The following is a 22,060-nucleotide window of genomic DNA, read 5'->3' as shown; positions in this document are numbered from 1 at the left end:
ATGCCTGACTACTAGACAATGTTTCCTATATAGTCTGGTTTTTAAAAAACAAACAAACCAAACCAAACCAAATCATTTTTGCTATGGTTTCTCCTTGGCAATAATTTATTATTATCAATAAATACATACTTTTCTTCCAGAAAAAAAAGACAATTGCCAGATATGAGAGTCTTATCTTGACAATTTAGGTTCAGGTCTTTAGTCTGCTGATAAATATTCATGGACTAATGATTACTGTCAAAGGTTGGACATTTTAAACTTTGGTTTAAAACCCTTTAGGGAAATAGGCGTTTTAGGGGTGCTTCCAGGTGGGTATTTATCGTGGGATGAGCGCTGCTCATGCATGCATCTTTCACAGCATTCACAAAATGTTGTCCTCATCTAAATGCCAACTCACTTCCCCACCCCATTTATGCTTTCTGTGGGAAACCCCCAAAATTAAAGGCTGAGCTTTTGCCACTGTCCCTGTGTTTCCATTAGCACTAGGAAACACCCACTTAGAAGCACTCTTAGTTGCAATCCTATGCTTATTTACATGGGAGTGAGTCCCACCAAACTCTCAATGGGGCTTACTTCCAAGTAATATGCATAGGATTGCACTGTTGAACTTTTCAATTTTAATGCAGCACTGGCATTTTCTGAATGTGTTTGCTCATCTTTGTTACTTGGAGAAGTTACAGCTTCTATTCAGCCCGGTGTGTTTGTGATGAGTGGAATATCCCAAATGCCAGCAGTGAGGGATCGCAAGAGGAAGCTTTAAAGGAAAATTCAAGGTCTCTTCCCCTGTGTGCCTCCTCTTGTATGACTTTGCCTTGCTCAGTCCAGAGGTGCACTGTAGGGGAAGGGTTTGAAGTTTCCTGAATTTGCATGCCTTTGGTAGTCAAAGATAAAATTCTCTGTTTCCTCCATATTACGGATGCTCATAAGGAAAGAGAGGAGAGGGGGAGAAAAAAAACCCCCACAAATGCATATACAAAAAGTAAGCCTTTGGCACTTAATATTTTATTCTCATATACCAGCTCTAAAAATGATTCTGTGATGTGAACCCATTACTTTGCCAGTTTGAGTTGAAGCACTTGTGCAAGTAAGGCAAATTGGTTTCCAGCACTTCCGAAAGAAACCTCAGGAGATGACTAGCTCTACACAAGCAAGCTAAGCTGTGCTTTAAAGTTATGGCATTAAAGTCCAAACCTCACATCAATAAATGAGCATCTGAGAAAAACTAATCGGAATGCCAGGTAAAGAACCTTAATTCTCTGCTTTACGGACTCTGGTCTGGACTAGCCTCTGAAGATTTATTAAAACTTGAATGTCCACATGTGCCATGGATGGAGACTCATTATACAGCGGTGGAGGTAATCAGCTGAGTGTCTTAGTGAATTGTTCCAGGCAGAAGAGGGCAGGTAACACACAGCGAGGCACATTTGGGCTTATTTTTCCCATTTTGCCGTGCGCACAATGAATGCAAGCTGAAAGCGCTTTTAACTCTTGCTTGGTTACAAACAGCTCTCGCAGGCTGCAAAGACACGGCCATTGGTGGCCGTGTCTCCCAAACAACACATCTACAAGAAGCTGTCAGCTACCTTGTATTTCTGCTGTCTCCTTTGGTTATGCCTCAGCAGGCGATTTTGCTGGATCAAGAAGACAGTGGGATGAAGCGCAGCGTTGTTAAAAATTATTTGGTTTGCATGTAGGAGGGGGCCAGATTCAGATCACTGCCCTGCCCCCTAGCTCTCTGTGTAGCTTTAGGGAACTCGCCCAACCTACCTCATTGGGTTGTTGTGAGGAATAAAAGAAACCCAATAAAAATGGGAAAGCACTTGCAAGCACTTGCTAATTAATTCTGACAATCATATTTAGGTGTCTGTCACCATTAATTGATGCAACTTTGTGTTTCAGACATCTGATGTAGCTTATCTAATTGAAAGGTGGTGAGCTGACTTATCCCCTACAAGTAAGGACATCTCCATCAAGTTTCTGGGATGTGGTATTTTGCTACATGCACCAGATTGGAGCTGGTGCTTCTTGGGAAGAAGGGGAAATGGATTGGCGGTGTGTGTGTTTTAATTTTTTAAGGTGCTTAATGCAAATGATTATTTTTTAAAAAAAAAATGCATATGCAATTTCTTATATTTTTCTTATCCTTCATGGATTCCAAGATGGTGTTCACATGGTACCCAGCAGAGGCATAGTGGGGGGTCATGGCCCCAGGCACACATTTTTGAGGGGGTGCAATCACGTGCCCCCACAACAGGCATAGAGCCCTGGCAGCTGAGGAACGGCGGCAGGTGGGTTGGTCTAGTGGGCAGGTGGATGGTGGCAGTAGGCAAGGAGCCTGATGGAGGCAAGCTCTGTTCACCCTCTGTGTGCATCCCCAGCTGCCCAGTAACCAGGGCTGCACAACACTTGCCCTGTCTAGCAACCCATGCTACGTCACTGGTACCCAGCAAATCATTCATCCAGGAATCTGACCAGACTCAGACCTGGTTAGCCTCAGCAAGATTGTGAGGGTTCCTGTGTCTTCACATCATACCCTGGGATCAAACATTAAAGTACATGTAGGATTGATTTTGGTTACGTAATTGTTTGTGATTGCATTCTTTTAATTGTGTTTGCTTAAAAATGCTACTTTCACACACAATTTCACATGCACAACAGGACAAAAGAGGAAAACACAAAGGACCACATAAGCAAAAGAACTCACTGGAATTGGCAAAGCTGCGGGAATAAGTAGACAGAATATAATTGGAAAAAATAAGAAGATCCACATAGCCAGGAGTGATTCAAAGCTTCCTTACCAGCCTGCTTAACCTGCGGACTATAGTCATTCTGCCTCTAACAGGAAAGGGGCAGCTTAAGGCTTGCTCATATGAGACAGCTACCCCAGATTTATCTCTAGCCTCCTGCTTCTCCCATTCTGCCCATATTTTCCTCAAAACTTTGCTTAGTAAACAAGGGGGAAGGAAAGGGGGACTCTTCAGACGAAAGGTAAAGTGCACATGGCTTAGGGTCAGTTCGCATAACCCTGGTCTGTGATGGCAGAAAAAGGAATTATATTTTCTCTAGTCAGTATCTGCATCTGTTGAAGCGAGTCATGGGATGCCCAGATCCCTTTTTTCTCTCTCTAGTAAATGTGTGTTCAATTTTAACATTCAACCATACAGTTTTTCAACAGTCAGCCAGCAATGTTTTCAGCCATACATGAAAAACACAGTGAAAAATGAAGGTGCATAAATTGAAGCAGTGATATGAGTGCACACTTAGGGGAGCAAATTCAGCATCAATCAGATCAAGGGAAAGCAGGCTATAGTTGTTTTGTTTTTTTAATGCATTAAATAAAATTAATTTAGCATTGTGAAATTTGGCCCACAGCAGTCATTCTGTTTGGAACCTCATTGTCCATAATTGTCCTGCTGTTTCTCTGACTTTGTGTAATAGGTGGGTGGTGTTTTTTGGGAGTGTGGGTGGTGCAGTATTCTATTAATTCTTATACATTGCCCATGACATACCTGCACAGAGATGTGGAGATGGAAAGACTCACAGGAACTCACCAGATTCTTAATGGTTGTGGGACTTGCGATGATGAATTGTTCCGCATAGAGGACTGATGCCTCCGTGACAATGTTAACACTAATTATGTGAAACTACTCCTGCCAGATCACCCCCAGGTCTTTCAGATACAGTGGAATAAAAATAACATAGATCTGATTGTACTGCACATGCTGAAAAAAAACCCCAGCAGTTTAGTCTATGCAACAGATAGATAGAGGCTCTTCGGAGTTACACCTGAGCAACAGCTTAACCTTATGTTTCTTTTGAATTCTAAGGATCAGTCCTGGAACATGAGCATGTGTAGAGTGCCCCTCTTAATGACACACCATTAAATGGATTAATCAGAAGGATTTGTAGATGTCTCAGTAAATGAGCAAGCCAGTGTGGTGTTGTGGTTTTAGAATGCTGGACTAGGGCTGGGAGACCCAGGTTCAATCCTGACATGGACATAAAGCTTGCTGGATGGACTTGGGCCAGTCATTGTCTCTCATCTAAGCTTACCCCCCCCCCCCAGTTGCTGTGGGGGTAAACAGAGAGGTTTATGAATGCTACCGTGAGATTCCTTGCATACCCTACAAGTTTCCTGGGGGAAAATGGGACATCCAATCCCCCCCCCATGAGAGCACAGCAGCCATTGGGAGCACTGCAATATCACACAATTTTGCACCAAGATTTCCCCCCCCAAAAAAAGCACTTTTCTTGGGGCTACAATCTTGTGTGATGCCCCCAGATGTGCGTTTTTGGGTGTTGTGAGAGCACAGCCGCCCAAAAGTACGGGTTTGGAGCTCTGTGATCTTGTGCGGGTCACATGACTCATGTAGGGGCACAAACAGGAAGACCTGGGTCCCAGTTTTGGGACTCAACATGTTGGGATAGAAATGTTATTAATCATAGTCCAGAGACTGCTAATAAATGCCTAAGTACACACGTTAAATGTATGAATGTGTTAATTTTACTGTGCGAACAGCAACGGGGAGGAGGTGGGGGGAGAAGGATCAAGAACATGGTACATGGGGAAAAGATTTCTGCTTGCATTTCCTCCAACTACCAGCATCTGAAGTTGCTATTGGTTTCTGTTGGTGCCAATGAAGGTTTTCCTCCAGAGTGTCCTAGCAGCTTGTGGGTGATAGTGGATAATGGGTGGGAGACAAGGATTGACCCTTCCTCCGAGCATGCTGTGGTCCTAATCCTGCTCTCCCCGGTGGATACTTAAAGAATGCAAAATATCATGCAGTTTGGCTCAAAGAGTCACTTGGTGATGACAGTAACATGGGGAAATAGTGGCGTTGTCACTCATTCTTGTGGTGGTGGTCCCTATCTTCAGTTTCCCATTTCAGGGATAGAAGTGGGTGAGGGAGGCTGGTGACAAACCCATCACGTAAGTATAGTGGGATGTTCTGCCAGCATTCTTGGTGTTTCCCCATCAAATGACTGGCTGTGAGGCCTTTCAGCTGCAAGCACAATACCCCTTCCCTGTTTCCTTATAAGTTGGGCACGAGGGGGTTGGGTTCAGACTTTGGCCACACTCACACCATACATTTAAAGGGCTATGATACCTTTTTCAACAGTCATGACTCCTCCCCCTCCCCAAGAATTCTGGGAGCCATACTTGATTAAGGGTGCAGACAGTTGCTGTTATTGTTTAGTTGTTTAGTCGTGTCTGACTCTTCGTGACCCCATGGACCAGAGCACGCCAGGCACTTCTGTCTTCCACTGCCTCCCACAGTTTGGTCAAACTCATGCTGGTAACTTCGAGAACACTGTCCAACCATCTCGTCCTCTGTCATCCCCTTCTCCCTGTGCCCTCCATCTTTCCCAACATCAGGGTCTTTTCCAGGGAGTCTTCTCCTCTCATGAGGTGGCCAAAGTATTGGAGCCTCAGCTTCACAATCTGTCCTTCCAGTGAGCACTCAGGGCTAATTTCCTTAAGAATGGATAGGTTTGTTCTTCTTGCAGTCCATGGGACTCTCAAGAGTCTCCTCCAGCACCATAATTCAAAAGCATCAATTCTTTGGTGATCAGCCTTCTTTATGGTCCAGCTCTCACTTCCATACATCACTACTGGGAAAACCATAGCTTTTACTATACGGACCTTTGTTGGCAAGGTGATGTCTCTACTTTTTAAGATGTTGTCTAGGTTTGTCATTGCTTTACTCCCAATAATAATAATAATTTATTATTTGTACCCCACCCATCTGGCTGGGTTTCCCCAGCCACTCTGGGCGGCTTCCATAGAAACCAGAAAACACTAAGAAGCAGAACCAGAAGCAGGCATCTTTTAATTTAATCTTTTAATTTCGTTTTAACATCCCCTTCCCCTTGCCGTGGTGAAGGGGCTTGAATAACTCAGAGAAGCTATGAACTATGCCGAGCAGGGCACCCAAGATGAACAGGTCATAGTGGAGAGTTTTGACCAAACATGATCCACCTGGAGGAGGAACCGGCAAGCCACTCCAGTAACCCTGCCAAGAAAACACCATGGACAAAGACAACAGACAGTTGCTAGGGGACCCCTATTTCCCTCAGAGAGTTATAATTTTCAGAGTGGTTTAACAATCAATCCCTCATCATAGGAAACTTTGAGAATTGTAGCTCTGTAAGGGGAATAGGGTTCTCTTAACAACTCTCAACACCTTTACAGCTTAGCCCATGACAGTTCCCATAATTCTTTGGGGGGGAGGCATGGCAGTTTAAGAAGGTATCATAGCTCTTTTAATGGAGGGTTTGAATGTGGCTTTCATCATGCTAATAGCAAACCTACTGAAATGACTGACATGTCATGACTAACTTAGATTCCATTGATTTTGGTCATCCTCTCTGCTCCCTTCTGCCTGTTGAGCTGGCCTCCCACTGAAAGTGTGGGTCAATGGAGGCCTGCTGGTGGAATCCCCCCCCCATAGGGTGTTCTGAGGGTGTGGAAGGAGGGGTTGAGCCAGAATCCACCAGATTCTGAAGTGCTCTCACTGCTGTCACTGACCAGTATCTGGCCAGATCCAGATATGATCTTCACATTAGCCTGGAGCTGGCACAGGAATTGGACCTGACTAGGCTGCACTTTACCACACACCTTCCACCACAGCCCCCATGAGTGGCTGGGCTGCGGATGTGGAGGCAGCTTCAGAAAGCCCTTCTGGTGTACTTGGGGGTTTGGGTTGTTCGGATCCAACGCAGGATATCGCCACACTTTGGAAGCATAGTCACTTTAGTCCTGACACTGCAATTTAATGCAATGCATGTTTTCTATAAATATGCACGTGTGAATGTTGTTAATATAGAACAGAAAGCAGAAGAGAGCTTTTTAAATTATTTTTTTTAAAGCAGCAACACATCAGGATGTTAACTGAAAGCCAGGATAGACTTTATATTCCCACCAGAAATGTGAGCAAAGCAAAAAGCGTTTTTAGTTTGCTGTGTGGCAACACCCATGGCATTAGGCTTACTGGTATTTTGCAATGTGAGGATTTCCCTTCACTGGGGAAATCAATAGTTACCTTTCACCGCACCTTTGAGATGTTTTTCTGGCTGAGCAAACAGCTCAAGCAAAGGAGGAGAGAGAAGGACCTAGACGCTTGGTCTAAAATACTTACTGTTCTAATAATATAATTGATGTTGCATAGAGCTGGCATGAAGAATTAATTGCTAATGAAAGCAGTCTGCTAACGTGCAATTTTTACACTGCATCTTACATGCATTTTCTAAGACTGACAGAAAAACTCCTTTTCCCAAATCATGAATGGAGTAATTTGTTGCATTTTTAAAGGCCATTCGTCCTGAGAGATTATGAATGTATATTGCCTAAGGTTGTATTCCATCATTACAAAAGTGCTGGAATCCTTCTTAAAGTTTGTTTTACCTGTAGAAGCACTGGGAATTTTGGCTCCTACATGAAATTCAACAACACTGGCATTTTGACATTTGAGAGGGGTCTTTTGGTTTTGTCAGCCCCAGGAAAAAAAAATTAGAGGAACAACTTCTTTTAATAATGCAACCAGTGGTTCTGCTTATACAGTTGCCCCGAGTGCATGATACCTTTTCATATTTTGTATAAAACCCCATTGCCTAGACTGGCATACTTTTTATAAAATGATTAATGTCAGCGATCAAAAATTACTTTTATATATTCCTTTCCTTCAGCAAAAATATGAAACCCACTTGCGCAGGAATCCTGTGAAAACCTCTTTGAAAGGAAGAGCAGCAGTATGTTGGGGTTTGCTTCAAATATGTGCTGGTAAAGGTGTGGCTGTGGTGAGGTGAAGTGTGGGCAATAGCATTCTCATTCCTGAGCTGTAGTGTAGTAGCAAATTCAGAAGGGTTCCTTCATGACACAGCCATGCTTCCTCATAGCCATGCCTCTTCTTTGAATACACCATATAATGGAACTCCTTCCTCAAAGAGGTGTGTCTTGCACCTTCATCGTACAACTTTTGGTGAATGCTGAAGACACACCTTTTTGTCCTGGCTTTTGACATTTCAGGTGTTCATTTTTTAGGGCCCACCTTATTTTTTGTGGTTGTAAGTTGCCTTAAACTGTTTTTAATACAGTACTGTGTTTTAATCTTGTAACATGCCCTGGGACCTAACAGTGAAAGGTGGGTAATAAATAATAATCATCACTTATAATTCTACAATAATAATAATAATTGGGGATACATTGCAACGATTAATGTAGATCTCCATGTGTTGCCTTTCTGCTAGATCTACCATTTTATCTGCACATGCATTGGCTGGCTTAAGTCATGTTTTCTGTTCTATGTAACAGAACTTGCACACCCTTTTCTTGAAGCACCTTGTATTGCCATCGTCCCTAAAAAGTTCCCCTTGCATGTTGTGTGGGTGGCTTCACAGGGCTGCAGGGACCCTGGTGCAGAAACAGTCATGGGTCTTTGACCCCCTGCAGCCCCAGAGCACTCCATCACCATTGTTGAATTTTTGTTTCTTTGCCAGTCTAGGCAGAGCATTCACTAGCCTTTTGTTTGTTTGTTTGGGAGGTATTTTGACACTGATTCCCATTTTTATGGGAACTGCTTTGAAGTCTGCGTGTCATAAATCGGTATATAAGAATTTTAAAGAAATAGTGAAAATCACCCTCCTCTCAGAAAACAGAGGCAGTTGTTCAAAGCATAGCATGGCAGCCAAAAGTTTGAATCTTTAAGCTCCCCCCCTCATCCCCAAATACTTAATAGGAGAATGGCATCCTCATTTAAAGCTGCAATATTATGCACACGGGGACTTACTTCCAAGCAGGCGTGTCCAGAAAATGGCAACTGAAATGATCAAGGGGCTTGTGTGGAGCAGTTCACCTGTGAGGAGAGGTTACAACATTTAGAACTTTTCAGTTTAGGGAAATGGTGGGTGTGGGAGGAAATCAAAGAAATGTTTAGAATTATGCAGTATGTGGAGAGATAGACATTTTCCTTCACTCGGTGAGTAACCGAACTATGGAATTTGACGCCACAATGGTGGTGGCCACTAGTGTGGATAGTTTCAAAACAGGGACTAGACTAATTTCTGGTGGATAAGGCTTTCAGTGGCTACTAGCCCTGATGGCTATGCACTAACCCCAGTATTTGAGGCAGTATAACTCTGAAGGTCATTTGGGCACCACAAAGTGGGAGAATGCTTGTTGTGCTGAGGTCCTGCTTGAGGCCTTACCCTGGTTGTCTGGCTGGCCACTGTGAGAATCGGATGGGGGACTGGGTGGGCCTTTGGCTCTTCTTCTGTTCTTATGCACAGGATTGTGTTGCATGCGAAGAAGGGGAAGATAAAGCCGAAGAAAGAAAGCCAAATGACTGCAATAAACTTATGGCAAAGTGCCCTACCAACGATGTGATAAAAATATTTTATAGGATTTCATCCGCAGCATATTTCTGGAAATATTAAATTGAAATTAAGCCAAATTGGTCTAAGTCTTTTTCTGAGCTACTGATCCTTCTGCGGTTGATCAGGGGTGTGAAGAAAGGTGTGTGTGTGTGTGTATCCTGAGTAACATAATACAGTTTATTTTTAAAACAAACAAACAAACAAACCACTGAACTTAAAATATGCAATCTGGAGTTCTTTTACAATCTCTCGGTTCCAAGATGGAATGGAAGAGGCATTGAAGGCAACGCCTTGGTTATGTGGCAGCTGTAGAGTAGTCAACATGGCCCAGCCTTGAACTCAGTTGGATGAGCCATCAAAGTCCATGACTGCTATATCACCAGCTAAAGACTGGCTTTCAGATGCTGAACATAACCCAAGCCAGGAACCCCCACAGACACCTTCCCTGGACCTGTTTCGCCCAATAAGTCATGCACTTCCTGCTCTACTGCACCTGTCCAACTGCACAGGTAGTACACTAGGGGGGAGGTCACAGAAAGGAAAGAAGTACAGTCATACCTTGGAAGTCGAATGGAATCCATTCCGGAAGTCCATTCGACTTCCAAAATGTTTGGAAACCAAAGCACGGGAAGGTAGAGTTAAAGCGGAATAGACTGAATGGAAAACCTCAAAAGACTTCCTGCGCATCCAGGGTTTGTTAGAAGGAGTTGCTTACTTGGAGCTTTCCATGGTGCTGCCCTTTGCTGCCTTGCTGCCTTGGTCCTTCCTATGGATGGATCAGAAAAACAGTTGGACATAAGAAGGCTGAGTTTGGCAGTTCTGACCAGGCAGAAGATTGATGGAACCAGAATCATTTCACCAGAACAATTACATGCCAGTCTACACAAACAGGAAAAATACAATAGAACCTCACAGCCACAATAAATTAAAGTATCCAAAAGATATCCAGAGGTTCATTAAAATGCTGGTACTAAGAATGCCTGAGTAAACAGATAAATAAACATCAACAAGACACCAACACAGTAGGTGCCTGCTGCACATCCAAAGGGAGGTCATTTCTTAAGATGGGTGCCACCACAGCAAAGGCTCTCTTCTGACTTGTTGAAAGATGCATTTCCACCAGATGCAGTATGGCAAACAGGACTTCTTATTTACCATAAATTATCTGAATAAAGAGTCTCCCCCCCCCCAATTGAAAGGAAAGGTATTCAATTACAGTGGATCTTGATTAACATTTGAAGGTCTTTGGCTGAGCAGCAGAACTTAAAAGATCACCCCATCCCTTTATAAAGTCAAGCAATCACTACACTGCAGAGAGGGCATCCTGCAGATTCATTCTTATCAGGAGGTCCATTCTGCATGATGTCAGAATTGGGTCCTTAGTGTGGCGGCACCTACCCTTTGGAATTCCTGTGACATATCAGCTACAAAAACTGAGGCTGCTGAAGAGGTCAGAGACCATCTTTGCTGTGAAACCTGCTCCTTGCCTTGGAGGGCATTTTCTACCTGGCCTGGGACTGCAGGGCGCTGACTGACCCCAGCTACAAAAGCTGAGGCTGCTGAAGGGGTCAGAGACCACCTTGTCTGCCTCTTAGTTTAGACCCAGGTCACTGAGCCTAAGCTTGCACACCTGCCACCTGCCATGAACTATCGTTGACAGGACTGGCAGCAACAGCAGCAAATATGTTCTATGCTTTAGGTAATATCTTACTCTTTTGCTAATTATGCTGCTTTAAATGTGCATTATATATTTTTAAATCTTTAAGATAATATTTTAGTTTCTTGTTAAGTATGTTGCTTTGAATGTATACTTTATATTTGACTTTCTTCTGTAATGTTTTATTCTGGATTGCTTTATTTGATTTTTAATGTAGGTTGTAAAACCTACATAGACATGAAATGCGTAATAATAGTATCAGACAGACATTATCTCTATTGACTTTTTGGTACCTATTGAAGATTTTTCTCTCTCAAAAGCATTCTAAGGGAGACTTTTATCCAAGCTGGTAAATGTTATGGATTTAAAATTATTTTTATATCTGCAGTTACTTGAATTGTTTTTATATAAGTGGTTGTTTTTATTTATGTAACTGTTTGATATATGCTTTATTGTACTTTGAAATCACTTTGAGATACTTCAAAGGAAGCAGTTCATAAATGAAATAACTTTAAATTCTCTCCCCGCTGAAATATGGGAGGCCCCATCAGCATTGGCATTCTGCCGGCTCTTTAGGCCACATCTGTTTAGACAATCATTCACCTGATGTCCTGATTCAAACCTCTCATTTAAAATTATTCTAATTGCTGTTTTAACAGTTTTAATTGTGCAGTTATAATGGACCTATGTTATAGTACATTTCAATTGTGGATGTTTGTTTTAATGTTTTGATGAAATTGTTTTATTGTGTATTTTAATTATGTGTGTGGGTTTTTTAATTGTTTAATTTTTTTAATTGTTATTATTATTAATGATAATAACAATAAATTTCTGTATTATCTCTAGAAAGGTAGAAACAGCAACAAGTTTGCAGTTCTTCCTGTTAACTTTTGATTAGTTCTCAGCATGAGTTGTGATGAAGCAAGAACACCGGGCATGCAAATATCAATGACATAAAACCTGGTTTCTGTAATTTCCCCAAGATAATCTGTGATCAAATCTAATGTAGTGAACAATTTGAATTGAACACAATTAGCTATCAGAAGCATCAGCTGAGCATAACTGATAGCATGTTATGCAATTATAAATTTGTTATAGCATAAGTAGCATTAGTTAAAATAGTTGTTTCACCATGCCCAATTCACAGAATAAACTACAATAACTATCACTTGATACTACTAAAGACAATACAGCACTGAGGAACAGTCATGCATCATTATTTCTAGAGTTATGTTAAATAAATATATATCGAAATGGATGGAAGTGGATCCCTTAGGGAAGATGGAAAAGAGAATAGCACTTTTGGTGCTTACTTGACCTACTTGTGGCTCCACTTTGCTTAGCCACCTGAGAGATACGCTGTCATCTCTCACTCAAGGGAATATACCATTAAGTATTCTTTCACTTTCCCCCGTTATCTTGCCTGCTGCAGAACAGAGTTGCTGCCCTACAAGATGTGCCATCTATCATTTATAAAAGGGCGAGAGTAAGTAAAAAAGAGCGGCGGAAAACGTAGCAGTAGCTTAGTTCATAGATGAGCACTGTTTCCTCACCAGTGCACTGGTGGGAGGAAAATCATATGTTAAACAAAGACATTTTTCGGTGCCTTTTTGCATCACGGAGTGCGCAAGATTAATCTGTTTATTGTTCTCCGAAAACCAGAGCAGCAATTTCTTTTTTAAAAAAATAAAAAAATATTCTGGCTCAAAGCTGTCAAGAGTAGCCATTTCTTTCAAACTTTAATAAAATTCATTGGGGGGGAAGTAGCCATTGAGGGAAGAATATGACAGTTGCTTTTGTTTACAGGTTACACTCACTGTCATATTATTCCTTCAATGGCTACTTTTTTTGTCATGACTAAGCTACTATAAAAGGATATGGCAAGATTTATTTCTTTCCCCTGAGTCATTAAATGGAAGCCAGGTCTGCCCTCATGGACCCCCAAACAGTGTGCTGTGTCATTATGGAGGGCAGGGCTTACCTGGGACCACCCCATATATTTTATTCAAGTTGGCACCCCTGACCTCTGGTGGGGGACATGTCGTACTTCTTCTGGGGCAGTTTGTCTACCTTTGGTCCCCACCCTGCACTCAGTTGTCACCTATGGCTCTTAGAAGCTGTCAGCATGCAACAGCGGCCACACCCTGGGAAACAGTTTTGACTAGCCAGCTAAACCAGGTGAGGGTAGATTATGGGTCTTAGACCCTCAGTGAGTTAGGTACTTCCCCTGTATGCAAAGACAGGCTCCAGCAGATTGAACAGACACCACCAATGGTGGGTCCAACGGTCAAGAAAGTGATCTCTGCGCATGCTGTAGAGGGAAATGAGGGGCAGATGGGGCTTGTCAACTTGGGAAGGTAGCCCATCTAGGAGTAACTCTGATCCTAAACCTCTGCTGCCCTGCGGGATATATTTGGGAGAAGAAAAGGCTAGGGAGCAAATCCTACACAAATCTGGAATGCAGTCCCTAAGACAGTTGGATGGCGCCTTTTACGCTTTCTTCCAGCAACTCCTGCAGCCAAGCTGATGCCAAACGTATTGTGTTTTCCTTTGGACCACATCAATGAGGCCGAGAGTGACCACTTCATCTCCAGAAGTTTGACTTCATCTCCAGAGGCGCACTCCATTGTTTCTCAAGACAGACAGATGCCAACAACAACAAAATACTGAGCAAAAGGGGAAAGATTATGGAATTTATAAGGCTGAGCACCACAATGTGAACTTTGCAAAGCCCCACCAGTTTTCCAGATGTTGACAAGGAATTAGGGCACCATCTGAAGGCAGATGATGCAGCCTCCTTTGTGAAGCAAAGAAGGTCTGGGTCTGATCACTGCCAGGATGGGAGAGCCCTGAAAGCTTTCTGTTCATTGCCTTGATCTCCATGGTGGAAGAAGGGCAGGATAGAAATGTGCCAAATGAAATAAAGTTGATGACGTCAAGGAGGCCAATGATGGACAGTAGTCATGAATACAAGGTGGCATTTCACTTGGAATAAGAAACGCTTAAAAGCATGGCCTTTGTTTTTTTGATAAAGAGATGCAACAAGACACACATTCTCTAATAAATATATTAATGAACCTCAGCAGGGCTTTTGGTTTCCTACGCCCTTCTACAGCATGTTTAATGTAAGGATTAATCTAACTGTAGTCTTCCACAACTCACATTAGTTGAGTCTTTTCCCCTCCTTTTGTTTGTCTTAATCTCATACAAATCATCCACCTTCAAGTATATGTTTTTATCTCAGGATTAGGCAAATCCTAACAATCAAGGAGTTTTCCTATAAATAAGGATTACTTGCCTAAGTAAAGGGTTGCTGAATCAAGCTCAGATTCCCCAAGGAGAGGCTACTTGTCAAAATTAATGTTAATGATAACTTTCAAACAAAGATAACAGACAACTAGCATCCTCTGTTCTGCTGTTCAAGCCTTTTTGTTTGAAGAATACCTTTGACTCCTGCTTGTTCAGAAATGGGGATGGGAGTGAGAACGAGAGCAGATTTTCTCATGCTATTTCTAACCCCAAAACATGAGGAACCAGGACTAGGGAAATCTCAGTGCTGAACTACACAATCTAACAAACTGACAGTTTGCAAAATATTCAGTATCTCTTAGCAAATTACATTTCTTATCATGCAGGATTTGCATTACTGGGTATATTTATGCTGTGCCTGCTAAAGCTATTCACAATCAATAAAGTCAGTTGAAATATAATAAACCATCCACAGACCAGAATGAATTGCAATGGCCGGCACTGAACTTCCTGAATATGCTCTACCTTTCCCTTGATGTTTTAGCTATTCACGGTGGTGCCCAGGTATCAATATAAGAGGTTTGACACAATTAAATGGCTGCTCCACTCTTACAAGAAGCCCTGCAATGTGTTTGACTGTTGGGTGCTGTCAGAGCTGCCCAAGGTCCCAGCTCACAGAGGACCAACGCCAGTTCTTGTTATATACAAAAGTCTTTATTAAGGTTCAGTTTCGATTCCAAAGCCGCGGCGCGCAGCTCTACGTCTCAACCCTAGACCACTGAAGCTCCGTCTGAATCTCCTCCCCCCAGACATCAGTTCAAGACCCTAGCCTTGCTCCACCTCCTCCTTTGCTCCTTTCTCCTCTGGGTCCGTCTGCCCGCCGGGGTGTTGCCCTTTCTGGACTCTTCTGATGCTGAAGAGTCCCCGGATTCTTCCCCCTGCCTCCGGCGTGCTTTAGGACCTGGCTCCCAATCCTCACTCCCAGCTGTCCCGCGCGCCTGTGCATTTGAACTTGGCGCGCGCGCCCAGCCAGCAACCTTCCTCCTGACCGTTACGCTGCTTCTGTCACTGCTTCCCCCTTCGGGGAAGCTCGCTGGATCTGTCTTCCCCTCTTCCCTCACTCAGCGATAGGGGCGTGGTCATCCCTGACTCATCCTCTCTTTCCCCTGGAGGGGAAGCCGGTCCTGACACATGGGACTCTTCCCCCCCCCGCTAAAGATGAGGGGTGACAGAGAGTCAAACACAGGCACTTTATCTAGCTTACTACATCATATCAGGACGGTATAGGGAGGGGTAGTACCTCAGAGGGGGCACCTTCTGGGGTAGTTTTTCCACTTGGGGCCCCCGCCCTGCACTCAGCTCTCACCTGTAGCTCCTAGAAGCTGTCACCATGCAACAGCAGCCACACCCTGGGCAAAGGCTTTGACCGACCAGATAAACCAGGTGAGGGTAGCTTATGGGTCACAAACCCCTGGCATTAGGGATTTCCCTTCATGTGAAAGACAGGCTCTAGAGGACTGAGTGGATGAAAACAGAAGTGGGTCCAATGGGTCAACAAGGTGTTTTCTGCAAGTGCTGTAGAGGGAAATGAGGGGCAGGTGGGGCTTGTCAACCTGGGAAGAACCTGGGAGAAAGAAAAACTCAGACCCTAAACCTCTGCTGCCTTGTGACTATACTCATTCATGAGAGAAAGGGAGTAAATCATGAGGAAAAATCCATACCCACTACCTTCAGGAGAAGAGGCTAAAGAGTAAGCCCTACACAAATCCCTAAGTCCCTAAGACAGTCAGATGCATCTTGTACACCTCCTTCTGGCAAAAACTGCAGCCACATCAGCAAGGCTGAGAGGGGGCTTTTGTTGTCTGGCAGCCCAGGACCTTCATCCACACTGCCCAGGCTTGCACCCCAGGGAGATCACCATGTGGTTTGACTTCATTGACTCTTGAGACAGATGGATGCCAACACCACCAGATCATCAAGCATATTTTATTCAGATTAGAATACAGTACTCATATTGCAAGTGGAATGCTTCAATAGACACCAATAGCTTTGTTGATTGTTGGGTTAACAAGTCTGAAACAATTTGGGATGATGCACCAAATTTATCTCTATCTGGATATTCTACAGATACACATAGAAATATATTCATATCACCCATCTTTGATTTGCCCCTTTCCATCTCCTCCTGAGATTTAGCTTTTGGTGTATATGGGAGTACTTATATTTAAATAGTAAGTAAAAACCCTGACATACATGCATGTGCTGGAACGATACCAATATTTCAAATGTTCTTAGACAAGGTAGCCACTGTAGCCTATGGAACTGGGTCACTTTTACTTACCACCAGCCCATGAATCCTTGTTTAGTTCATTCAAATTAAGCGAATCCATGTCTAACCATGTCTAACTCTTGAGAGTCCCATGGACTGCAAGAAGATCAAATCTATCCATTCTGAAGGAAATCAGCCCTGAGTGCTCACTGGAAGGACAGATCGTGAAGCTGAGGCTCCAATACTTTGGCCACCTCATGAGAAGAGAAGACTCCCTGGAAAAGACCCTGATGTTGGGAAAGATGGAGGGCACAAGGAGAAGGGGACGACAGAGGACGAGATGGTTGGATAGTGTCTTCGAAGCTACAAACATGAGTCTGACCAAACTGCGGGAGGCAGTGGAAGACAGAAGTGCCTGGCGTGGTCTGGTCCATGGGGTCACGAAGAGTCGGACACGACTAAACGACTAAACAACGACAACAACAATGTCTAAGCACATGTTTATAGGGCTCTAGGAAACCCTGGGAGGTATTCAACTAAGTTTTCTTCAGAGTAGACCCATCAGAAGTAATGCACCTAACTTAGTCATGTTTGTTCATTTCAGTAAGTCTAGTTGGAGTGAACTAAGTTGCACCTTACCCAGAAGATCTGCTCCCTACTCCTTGACAACACATCTTTCCCAATTCCTAGGCTGTTTTACTGCACTTGACTGGTGAAGTATAGAATGAGCATGGATGCAGTGAAAAAGGCCATTTCATTCCCCGGGTTCCTTCTTAGTGGTCTACAGGTCTCACATTGAGAACCACAGCATGTTTCCAATGGGCTTTGGGATGTTCTTAGACAGAGGGACTGTTTCCTGGGATGAAACAGTTCTTTCTCTGTGATAATGCAATCCCTGTCCTCTCTGCTGTGACTGCCAATAGCCTCATCAATTAGCAGTACCAGTTGCAATAGTGTTGTTTTTTTGGTGATGCGAACACCTGCCTGCTAGGAACTGGGCTATGGACACTAAACAGTTGTCAGATGGTAACTATAACGTTAATAGATCCCATCCATAGATATGTCTCTATATTGGGTTTAGTGCCAGAGCGTTGCACAGCCAGACATCTGGCAACACGATGACCATGGAACTCTTTATCAGTTTGACTTTGGCAGGCGGAAAAGTTGCTCTGGTTGTGCATGCGTGTGTGCTGTGCTATGCTGCACCTAAAAGAATAATGGTAAAGCTGTGGTAATCATGCTTTCCCTCTTCGTGCTTTTTAATTGTAGTGCTAAAATAGTCTCTATTGGTCACTTTTAGCCTGCGTCTCATTTGAACTAATGACCTACAATTAATAGCATCCATCTTTGTTATATATTGAACCAGCTTAAGGTGCTGAAAAACCAATGTAGTAAAAAAAATTCAGGCCATTAAAAGTTTTTATGGTCTCTCTACTTTTGCTCTCAAATTATGACTTGGAACGAATGAAACAGATTGCTAGTTCCCCATACCCAAGGAAGCTTTGAATCTCAACACAGTAGCGCCTAATCCCCCACCCCACCCCCCAAAATTGGTAGGCATTTCAAAAGCAGCTTTTGATAGGGGTCTGTTGGGTAAAGAAACTGTCAATAGTCCCAATATTTCTTGACCATGCCTCTTTCAGCTTTCAAATCTTAACAAAGGTTGAGATTTTATCTAGATTTTGAAACAAATGGGACTGTATGTGTAATGCTAGTAACTTAGCACTAACTGTCGTGATCATATGCTGTCTTTTGCCTCTATACCATTATTAACTCCTTTATGGTAACAATCCTCAGGATAGTTCATAGGGCTGTGAACATGGATTTGGGCAGAACTCAAATCGGCACAAATTGGACCAATTTCCATTGTCATTTTTGAATCCTTGGATCTATTTCCCAAGCAAAATTTTTAAAATTCACGTTCTTTGTAAACTGCTGGCAACTTTTGACTCCTGCTCTCTCCACCATGTTTTTTTTTTTTTTAAATACGTGGAGCAGTTTTAACATGCTGCCTACGGACCATCCAATTCCGATACTTTGCTTTGTAGTTTTAAGATTCTGTCAGCCAAATGCACAACAAAGCTTGCGCTGAAAGAAAAGCGTAAGAATCTTTTCTCGTCAAATCCCCTCATTTTATCATTCTTCCATTTCTGTTTCACAATAAACATAAGGCTGGAAAACGTCAACCTCTTCATTGCCATTTCTCCCCACACCCCCAAATGTTTAGTACATAAGCATAGGAAAGAATAATTGCATTTCACATTATGTCAATGAAGACTTAAGGGAGAAGTGCTGCATCTCAGTGCTACAGCACATTATTTGCATGCCGAAGATCCTAGGTTCAAACACTGGCAGCTGCAGTTAAAAGGACCTCACACTGGAGAGCCATTGCCAGTCAAAAGAAGACGATATTAGGCAGATCAGTGGTCGGACTCAGTATACTGATTGATCTCAATCCTGGGGGCAGGTTAGAAAACATATAAAAATGTAAGCATAAAATACAGATAGGAACAGATAAAAATGCTGGAATTAAAACAACAATCACCAATACACTCTTAAACAATATTGAATGCTGCAAGAGGCTCTAATCTTTCAACACTAGGCAAAGAGTGCATCCTGCAAATAGACACCTTTTAAGTTGATGCCAGAAAGGCAGTAGCAAATGTGATGGTGCAGTGCTGCTCGCCTGACCTTTATCCATCCGAGTCATTGTTAGATACCAGGATGGAGAGGGTGAGGGATGAGGCAGCAGTGAGGTTGGAGTGCTGCAAATGCACCAGCAGGAACTGCGGATTGGCTCTGCCAGTGTGTTTGCACAATACTGTCCTTGTTGGTACCCAGTGGCGGACCTACATTTTGGGGCCCCCAAAGCTTCAACTAGCACGGGGTCCCTTCACCACCAGTAATGAGGTCCAGGTAACCACTGTTATCTTCTTCAATTGGGTCGTTCCATGCCAGATCACCACATCTTTACAGCATCTGTTCTACTGACTCAACTTTGGGGTTGTTGAAATATATACAACAACAAAACAATCAATATGAATCATGTGACTCAAGTTGGATCTACCGCTGCTATTTTAAGATGGAAGATGATCTTATGGTTTCAATTCGTTTTGTATTGTTTTGTTTTGTTTGACACTTTGATGTGTCCACAGCTCTGGAATACAAGCACATAAACAAACAAAAACTGATGGGAAAGCAACAGAAGAAATGACAAAATTATCATGACCACAAAGCAACCCCCCAAAAAATTTCATGGCTTAAATATTTTGTATTCATTATTGTTATGATCAACAGACCCAATATGTAAATTGTTGAGGAATCTTAACTATGATGCCTCAAATAATGTTGCATTCTAAAACGCCTTTTACCTATCGCATGCTTACGACTATCTTGTCTCCTTCCTGCTCTAAATTCTTGAACACTTTTTCTGTGCATTGTTAAGTAGCACTTGACAGAATTTGAGATAAATCACTGAACATCCATCAAGTGACAACAATGTTCAATGAAATACTTGAATCTAACAGAAACCCCTGCAACCACTGTTAGTTCACAGGTGAGTTTAGAGAGCAATATATTTAATAATCATTGTATTATGCAAAATGATTCATACTGTTCATCAGGGTAAATATTAATTTGAAATTCTTTGTTTGCAATTCTGTCCTTTCCATTTTGGGTTCTTGTTTGCATTCCATAGGAAACAGTGACGCATAGAATAATGCATAAACTGGCCTCTCTCTTTGCTTGCTAGCTATCATTTCCAAAGTGGCTAACAATTGCTTCTTTGAAACTGTCACAAAATAATACTAGGAATGTGTCGCCTGCATTTCTTCCATAATTGTTTCCATATTGGAGGTGTTTGTTCATGGACTGAAAATGATCAGTTTGAATGGAACAAAGCATGCCAGCTTCAGATAGCCAAGTAACTTCTGCAGTCAAGTTGTCGGCTTCCCTATTCCCACTTTGACAGCTCTTAGCCCTCAATACAGACTCAGCAGGAAGGTTTATAACTGACCTAAAACTGAAAAGCAGCAGTGATCGCTTGGGGGTTCCACATCTCCAGATGCCGAGGACTTGCAAAAAAGGGAAGACACCTCCATATTGTCATTGCTACCTCTTCAGAGAAGGCATCCCAGGTCTGCAATTTATATCAAGGTGATCTCCAGACTCCTGGAATCTCTTTTTAGCAGCAAATAGATCCCAAGATTCTAAACATTTTGATGACAGGAATTCAGACAAAAGGGTCTGCTGTACTTGTTCTAGCTATATACTGCCTCATGTCTCAAAATCTTGACCCTTGTCCATGTCCAAACACTCAGCATGCAAAATTGGCAGCTTTAGGCAATTAATTCAACCTTGCCTGAAAAAAATGGTTGCTGTGGGTGTGTGGGTGTGTGTTTGTGTAAATCTGTTCTGAATGTTGGGTCTGGAGTAATTTGGCAAGGAGTCGTTCCTGAATCCGTCACTCTGCCTGAAGGCAAGCAAATCTCCCAGATGAGTGTTGCTTCACAAGAACATGGCTTCTGGGAGTTTGTGAGGGGAATTTCAGTCACTGTGTTCCAGCCTCCCCTAAGATTTACACATACTACCATTTATTTTATTTAAAAGATTGCCATTCCATGAAATAGGATCCAAGGCAGAGAAAGCATGCTAATAAAATTCCTGCATCTCAGAGATGGATCTCTTCTGGTGAGAAGGGGCAGAATAAGGGTGGGTCCCAGCAAACTTTTTATTTAATCACTATTTTTTTTAAAAAAAAACATATGAAGATGGGAAACACAAATATAAATATGCACAGAGTGCTAATATTGATATGTTTGTTTTCCTAAGCAATAAGTCCAATTGGAAAAGCACTTTCAGCATGGAAAAATGCCTGTAGATATTCAGAGTAGAAATTCACATAATCCAGATGTTACAACAAATATGGAATATAAAATTATACATTTCCTTGATCAGCAGTGAAGGGTTGCAAATGAAGAGTACGAAGGCTAATTGTGAAGTAAACCATATAAAACAATGCAGTGAGATGGTTTCTGGTTTTGCTATTTGATACTCTAATATCTACATAAACAAATTACCGCGAGGACACAAATGAGAGACAAGTGTGGAAAAGGCCATCCTGGATGCCAACTATTCACACCACTACCTCTGAAATTATTCTTGTACGAGAGAACTGATGTCCATTTTATTAGTACAAATAAAGGGAGTTCTTTCCCACTTAGTTATATCCAGAAGGGCAATAGGCCATAAATCAACTCATGGCATGATTTTCCTTTGCCAGTCCATCAGCATAATTCTTTTGGCTGTCAGTGCTGCTCTCAGGAGCCATCTTGTGTCCCATTTATTCAAATTATGTAGAGAATTGGTGCATCCTCCTACCCACACTGCTGCAGATTTGTCTAAATTGATTTTCTAAGACTAACTCAATTTGTCTAGAAATCTCATTTGAGAAACTGTCTCATCTCTCTTTTAAAAGTCTAAGAACTGAGAAGTATCCCATAATATTTTAAGAA

This window comes from Podarcis melisellensis (genome assembly GCF_964234715.1).
Source record: "Podarcis melisellensis genome assembly, chromosome: 7".
Taxonomy (NCBI): domain Eukaryota; kingdom Metazoa; phylum Chordata; class Lepidosauria; order Squamata; family Lacertidae; genus Podarcis; species Podarcis melisellensis.
This window is presented reverse-complemented; position numbering follows the sequence as displayed.